The sequence below is a fragment of the Rattus norvegicus genome, chromosome X (genome assembly GCF_021556685.1).
Source record: "Rattus norvegicus strain SHRSP/BbbUtx chromosome X, alternate assembly SHRSP_T2T, whole genome shotgun sequence".
NCBI lineage: Eukaryota > Metazoa > Chordata > Mammalia > Rodentia > Muridae > Rattus > Rattus norvegicus.
In genome coordinates this window covers 23,654,921-23,662,941 of record NC_141554.1, presented here as the reverse complement: position 1 = coordinate 23,662,941, position 8,021 = coordinate 23,654,921, and the positions used below count along the sequence as shown (strand labels likewise).

General features: G+C 41.2%; 1 pseudogene across 1 annotated transcript; it reads right to left on the bottom strand.

The window, feature by feature from the left end:
- LOC147998162 (glyceraldehyde-3-phosphate dehydrogenase-like) lies at positions 1 to 7,505 on the bottom strand (annotated as a pseudogene). The gene is made up of 2 exons (XR_015646500.1): positions 7,263 to 7,505; positions 1 to 6,368 (listed from the first exon to the last, which is right to left on the bottom strand). The product of XR_015646500.1 is annotated as a glyceraldehyde-3-phosphate dehydrogenase-like, transcript variant X2 (transcript).
- Positions 7,506 to 8,021: the final 516 nt, after the last annotated feature.

Sequence of the window (8,021 nt, the reverse complement as noted above, 5' to 3'; positions counted from 1 at the left end):
ATCACTTTCATTAGAATGGCTGCTTTTATTATTATGTAAATCCTACTGATCCATGAGCATTGGACATTTTTTGCATCTTCTGATATTTTCTCCAAATTTCTTTCTCCAAAGACTTGAAATTTTTATTATATAACTCTTCTACTTGCTTTACAATCTTTTTGAATCAATTGTAAAAGGTATTGTTCCACACATTTCTTTCTAGTGAGTTTGTACACAAAAAGGCTAATGATTTTCCTCTGTTATTTATTTCCTGCTACTATGCTGAAAGTGTTTACCAGCTGAAGTTTTCTGGTGGATTTTCTAGGGGTCCTTTATGTATAAAAATCACACAATTTGTAAATAAACATATTTTGACTTTTTTCAATTTTGTATTCCCTTGATCTCCTTGAATTCTCTAGCTAAACTTCAAGTACTATATTATATAGGTGTTTTAGTTAGGGTTTTATTGCTATGAAGAGACATCATAACAAAGGCAACTCTTATAAAGGACAATATTTAATTGGAGCTGCCTTACAGGTTCATAAGTTTAGTCCATTATTATTATAGCTTGCAGGAAGACATGGTTCTAGAAGAGCCAAGAGTTCTAAAACTTGATCCAAAGGCAGCCAGAAGGAGACTGGATTTCCACACTGAGAGGAGCATAAGTAATATATAGACAGTGTTTAAAAGTCCAAAGTTCAAAGTCTTTTCTGAGATTCATGAAGCCACTATGCCCACCTCTCAGTTTTTCTTTAATTCCTTCTCACTGTAGATCTTTTTAAGCATGGCCACTGTATTAGTCAGGGTTCCCTAGAGTCACAATGTATGGAATGTCCTCCTATAATGAGGGAATGTATTATGATGACTTACAGTCTTTTGTCCAACTCCCCAACAATGGTCAGCTGTGTATGGGAAGTCCAAGAATCTAGTAATTACTCAGTCCCATGAGGTAGTTGCTTCAGCTGCTCTTCTGTAGAAGTAGGTTCCAACAGATGTGCTGGCAAGTCAGTGCAAGTGTTGAAGAAGAGTGCATCTTCCTTCTTCAAATGTCCTTATGTAATGTAAGCAAAAGGTGTAGCCCAGATTAAAGGTGTGTACCACCACATGGGGATCTGAGACTTGTTTTGTCCCAGGGTGACCTGGAACTCAGAGATCTCCTTGCCTCAGTCTCCTGGGATTAAAAGCCTGTACAACCTTGCCTGGCCCTAAGCTTTTCATGGCCACTATGCCTCAAGATCTCCATGCCACAATCCAGGTCAGAAACTTGTGTCTTCCAGCCTCAAGATCTGGATCACAGGTGAGCTCTCTAATTCTGGATTGTAGTTCATTCCAGATGTAGTCAAGGTGACAACCAGGAATAGTCATTACAGTCATCAAGGCAGGAGCCATGGCATCATCCAGGCAGGCATGGTGCAGGAGGAGCTGAGGGTTCTACATCTTTATATTAAGGCTGCTAGCAGAATACCGGCTCCCAGGTAGCTAGAACAAGTCTATTAAAGCCCACACTCACAAAGCCCCATCTACTCCAACAAGGCCACACCTGCCAACAGTGCCTCTCCCTAGGCCAAGCATATAGAAACCATCACAGTCCTTCAAATGAGGAGAAGCAAGCCTGTGAAAAACCTCAACTCTGAGGTGTATCTTGCTCCAACAAATCAATAATCTTTGCTATCATAGACAGTTGTGGTGGAGTGCCTTTAGCCCTCAGACTCCGAAGGTAGAGGGAAGAGGATATCTGTGTGAATTTGAGGTCAACCTTATATACAGAATGAGTTCCCAGGACAAAATAGTGAGACCTTGTGTCAAAAAGATAATAATCTTGACTACTATGTCCATCTCACAATGATGCCTAACATTTACTTCACCAAATGTATTGACCCAAGCCTTGTTGAATTTTATTGAAGATGCCCTCCTAAATGGCTGTGTTAGTCAATATTTTTGTTGTTGAAACAAACATCGGAAAAAAAAACATTTTAGTTGGAGGAAAGATTTGTTTGTGGTCATGATGTCATATATTTTAATCTGTGATCTCTTTACCCTGTTACTGTGGTGAAGCACAGCATTATATTTGAGAGGGATTAGTGAAACAGTTGCTCACTTCACAGCATCCAGGAAGCAAAGAGTAAGGCAAAACTGGATCTGCAACAAGGTATACCCAGCCTGGTACAGTTTTACAGAGCTTCTTCAAACTAGGCTCTACTTCAAACATTTTCTGTCATTTCTTAAAGTTGATATGAAGAACCTCAGGCTTGTGAAATGGCCTAATGAGTAAAAATGTTTCTGTACCAAGCTCTGAGTCTGAGTTCAGTCCCTAAAATCCATGATGGAAAGAATGCTGACTCCTGAAGTCTGTCTTCTGATCTCCGTACATGGGCGTTGGAACTGAAATGCCCCCACACAAATATATACACAAGTAATAATGATAATGATAATAATAGAATACAAATATCAATTATAAATACACCAACAGTTTAATCCATTTACTAGTTCATGTTAGAATAGTCATAATCAAATCACCTCTAAATTATTATTTCACCAACTGGAGTTCAGAGTCTACAAAGAAGCTGTTATAGGAGATACTTTATCTCCAAAGCGTAGCATTCTTTCTTTAACCCACAAAAGGCTCATGTTTGTCTCAGAATGAAAAATGCATTCAGTTCATTTGTAATAATCCCCAAGATCCAGCTTTGCTCAAGAGTACAAAGCCAAAATCTGTGAGACTAAAGGGAACCCTTAACTCTTAGCTCCTATAAAATGTAAATAAGCATATGTCCATTCAATATAGAAAACTACTGAATACACATTCCCATTCCAAACATGATATAAAGAGAGAACCAAAAGAGATCAGACCACAAACCCTACCAAAAAAAATCTTCAAACCCAGCAAATTTACTGTAGGTTTATTGTCCATAACCCAAGGCACTGGTAGCATGATGTGATCCCTAGGGAACTTAGACAGATCCATGCATGTGGTCTTGCCGACTGCATGCCACATAACCTCTTTCTTAGAATGGTTCTGTTGTTGCTTATGGCTTTCCTCACCAGATAATTCACATTAGTAGCATCTCCAACCTCCTGCTTTAACCCCTTGCAGTCTTATGTATTACTCTTTCATGGTATGCTATCAGGCAATACAACTATGCTACATAAGGCCTACTACTATCCCTTTCTCTTAAATATGGTGGTGTGAATAGGTTTGGCCCCCATAGATTCATGTGTTTCAATGCTTAGGCCATAGGGAGTGGCACTATTAGGAGGTGTGGCCTTGTTGGAGGAAGTGCATCACTGTAGGGGTGGGCTTGGAGGTTCCCTATACTCAAACTCTGCCCAGTGTGGAGTCAGTCTCCTTCTGCTGCCTATGGATCAAGATGTATATCTCTCAGCTCTTTCTCCAGCACTAAGTCTGACTACATGTCCCCATGCTGCCTGCCATGATGATAATGGATTGAAGCTCTGAAATTGTAAACCAGCTCCATTTAAATATTATCCTTTATAATAGTTGCCTGGGTCGTGGCATCTCTTCACAGCAATGAAGACACGTGAGATTTTCTTAGATAGTAAGACTCTTGACAGTTTTAATGCTGCAATATCATATTACAAAGGTGACTACAGGGACCACCACCCCAAGTAGTAGTAGCCAGATTCCCCTAAACCACAGCAACAGTGGAATCTGGGAGCTTAGATAGCTAAGTTTCACACAGTGAAACAAATCTTGGGGAAAATTAATTTCCAGACAGGTTTCTGCCTGGAACAGTATTCCCTCTGCCTGGCAGAGCATTCCCTCATTGCTCTCTTGTAAAGAGAAATGCTTTTCAATGTGTTTACAGCATTTTCTCTCTGTTTACATTGAGTAGGTGCTTATAGATTTCTAATACGCACCCCTATACCTCCAGTGAAAATTACCTCTCTTTTACTGGTTTCATTCTCTTCAGCCCCTTGCTTTGTTTGGCCATGAGCTTGTATCTGCTTTTTATGTGACCAAACTGTAAGTTTTTTAAAAATTATTACACATTTACTATACAAAATAATGATTACCTAGACAATCTAGGGGAACATCTGTGTAGCTGTGGAGTTTAGACCATAGTTACTTGTATCAAAAACCTTGCTGCAATTTGACTGTCTACTGAGAACCGGAAGCAGTACCTGAGTGTCACTGGTCCATAAACGCAGTTAACAGTCCTACAAACCTAAGAACTTCCTGTAATTGGCTCAGTTTGACTTCTATTCCAAAGTCTAGATTCCATGTTTGTTCATGCTAGAGATACAAGCACCACTTGTGTTCATCTGGCAGCATCTGGGGTGGTTGGGAACCATCTAATCTGGTAGATCTAGTGAAGCTGCTTGTACCATGGCCCCGTGTGGTAGCTTGAATATTCTTGGCCCATGGGAAGTAGCACTATTGGGGCTTGTGTCCTTATTGGAGGAGGTGTGGCCTTGTTGAAAGAAGTATATCACTGTGTAAGTGGGCTTCAAGGCCTCCTATTGTTAGACTCTGCCCAGTGTGAAAGAGTCCCCTCCTGGCTGACTATGGAAAGACAAACTCTTCTTGACTACCTTCAGATCAAAATGTAGAATTCACGGCTCCACCATGCTGCCATGCTTTCTGCCATGACGATGATGGACTAAACCTCTAAAAATGTAAGCCAGCCCCAATGACATGCTTTTCTTTATAAGAGTTGCTGTGGTCATGGTGACTCTTCGCAGCAATGGAAACCTTAATTAAGACAAGACATGAACCACTGACTTTATACTTAGAGCTTTAGGGAAGGTTTATATAATGTGGCATGGAGTCCATGGATGTTGTTATGAAAAACCTTGGCCTTGTGTATGCCTGATCTACCTAACTGGGTGTGGTGTTGGTGTGTGCTTATCATCCGAGTACTTTGGAGAATGAGCAAGATCAATGCCTATTCCAGGCCAATATGGTAGAACTTCAAGTACATATTGGCTATGCAGTTTAGTATGTTAGGGTTTGTAAGCAAAAGATATATTGTACCTACGTCTAGATTTTGGAAACTGTAAAGTGGGGAGAGCCAGCATGATCATGTGGTTATGAGAGTTCTCTTCCTGGGTTGTAGATAGCCATTTTCTTTCCGTGTGTTGAAATGACAGGAATTTATAGAATAAAAATCCTCTTCTATCACTTTCTTTTCATGGGTGCAGCGAACTTTATTGATGGTATTCAAGAGAGAAGGGAGGGCTCCCTAGGCCCCTCCTGTTATTATGGGGTCTGGGATGGAATTGTGAGGGAGATTCTCAGTGTTGGGGGCTGAGTTGGGATGGAGACTCCTCAGCAACTGAGGGCCTGTCTCTTGTTCTCGGTATCCTTGCTGGGTTGAGGTGAGTGGTCCAAGGTTTCTTACCCCTTGGAGTCCATGTAGGCCATGAGGTCCACCACCCTGTTGCTCTAGCCATATTCATTGCCATACCAGGAGATGAGATTTACAAAGTTGTCATTGAGAGCAATGCCAGCCCCAGCATAAAAGGTGGAAGAGTGAGAGTTGCTGTTGAAGTCGCAGGAGACAACCTGGTCCTTAGTGTAGCCCAGGATGCCCTTTAGTGGGCCCTCAAATGCCTGCTTCACCACCTTCTTGATGTCATCATACTTGGCAGGTTTCTCCAGGCGACATGTCAGATCCACAATGGATACATTGAGGGTAGGAACATGGAAGGCCATGCCAGTGAACTTTCCATTTAGCTCTGGGATGACCTTGCCCACAGCCTTAGCAGTACCAGTGGATGTGGCCATCACGCCACAACTTTCCAGAGGGGCCATCTACAGTCTTCTGAGTGGCAGTGATGGCATGGACTGTGGTCATGAGCCCTTCCACGATGCCAAAGTTGTCATGGATGACCTTGGCCGGGGGGCTAAGCAGTTGGTGGTGCAGGATGCATTGCTGACAATCTTGAGGGAGTTGTCATATTTCTCATGGTTCACATCCATCACAAACATGGGGGCATCAGCCGAAAGGGTGGAGATGATGACCCTATTGGCCCCACCCTTCAAGTGAGACCCAGCTTTCTCCATGGTGGTGAAGACACCAGTAGACTCCATGACATACTCAGCACCAGCGTCACCCCATTTGATGTTAGCAGGATCTTGCTCCTGGAAGATGGTGATGGACTTCCCTGTTGATGACAAGCTTCCCATTCTCAGCCTTGACTGTGCTGTTGAACTTGCCATGGGTAAAGTCATACTGGAACATGTTCACCATGTAGTTGAGGTCAATGAAGGGGTCGTTGATGGCAACAATGTCCACTTTGCCAGATGCAGAGCAGAAGGCAGCCCTGGTAACCAGGCACCCAATACGGCCAAATCTGTTCACACTGGCCTTCACTATCTTGTCTATGAGACAAGGCTGGCACTGCATAAGAAGATGTGGCTGCCTCTGGAACAGGGAGGAGCAAAGAGCCTTCTGTCACTTTTTATATCAACACCATACTGACCATATACTTTTATAACCTAATTATATTTCAAAGGCTTCATCTCCAGAGACCATCATACTAGGGATGAGAGTTTTTTTCTTTTAAAGAAAGAGTGCATGCTGAGAGAGAGAGAGAGAGAGAGAGAGAGAGAGAGAGAGAGAGAGAGAGATTGGAGAGGGGATGAGAGTTTTAACAGATGAATTTGAAGATTGGAGGGCAGATACACTCATTTATAGAATTAAGTGAAAGAAAGCAGTCCAAAAAGGTAAAATAGTATATTAACCCACTTAGAAGATAGTCTATAAAAGACAAATTCTCTAGAATATAAATATTACTTAGTTATTTTTTCTGAGAAAGAAATAGGAAGAAAAAAGAAATTTGAATCTGTCAAAACTGAAATTTGTAGGGCATGTTAGTAGGTCTGCTCCTTCACAATTCAATGTAGCAGTGGCAAGTTTGAAGACAGTTCACTAGCATGGTTTCTGGGGTTTATTTTTCTACAACCTTCATCATACTGAATAAAATCTATCACCATTATTGAATGTAGTTTTCTTCACTCAAAATCTAATAATTCATGACCACATCTAAATAATAATGTTACAGTAATATCTGCCTTATTGTTCGATCAAACAGCTGGATCGTAGCCAAGGAACTTGATACATTTCATAGTGAATGTGATTGTTAATGTTCATTTTTAACTGGGTTGGATCTGGTATCATCTAAGACCTCTGGGAATATCTGTAAGAACATTTCTAGGAAGGATTAATTGAAGGGAGAAGATCTCTTCTCAGAATGGGAGAGTTTCCTGAGGTGTCCCAGATATAAGGAAGTCTGAGGGAAAAGTGGTACTTGGCTACCTGGTGACTGCATTCCATGCTGTTGTTGATGCTTGCTGTTGCTGCTACTGCTACTGTTGCCACCATCCTTCACTGACAGCAGAATCCATCTTCAGCCTTCAATGTCAACTGCAGACCAGAAGCTCCATAGGGATCCCTTGCACTGTCAGCAGCAGATTGAGCATGATGGGACATTTCATTTTGTGCGTTGGGATATTATTATGTTCTTAGCCTCTCCAGCATGCAAATGACCAGTGTACTACCAGCTCCCATCCTACAAACAATGGTATCAGATTAATGTATGTAGAGAGGGTTTGGGAAATGGAGATAAAGCACAGGACAGTTTTAAGGTACTGTTTTCTATGATACTTATGGTGCTATGGAATGCATTGTGCCTCTCTCAAATCATATGTTGATGCCTTAACTTCCAGAATGACTATATTAGAAAAGTTAGATTAAATCATTAGCATGGGATTCTTCTAATCAAACTTGTTTTCTCAGAAGAGAAAGAGATAATTTGTATCCCTCTTCACACATGTACCAAAGCAAGGTCAAGACAGAATGAAGAGGTAACTGTCTATAAATCATGGAGATGGATCTCATCCAGAGTAAAATTTGTTATCATGATCTTGGACTTCTAACCTTCAGAGGTGTGAGAAAGTAAAAGTTATTGATTAGGTGTCTTGCCTGCCATATTTACAATTGAGGTGATAGAAATGAATATTTGGCATACTTCTCAAAACTCATGATACTTCATATAATATTAAAGATTGCACTTTG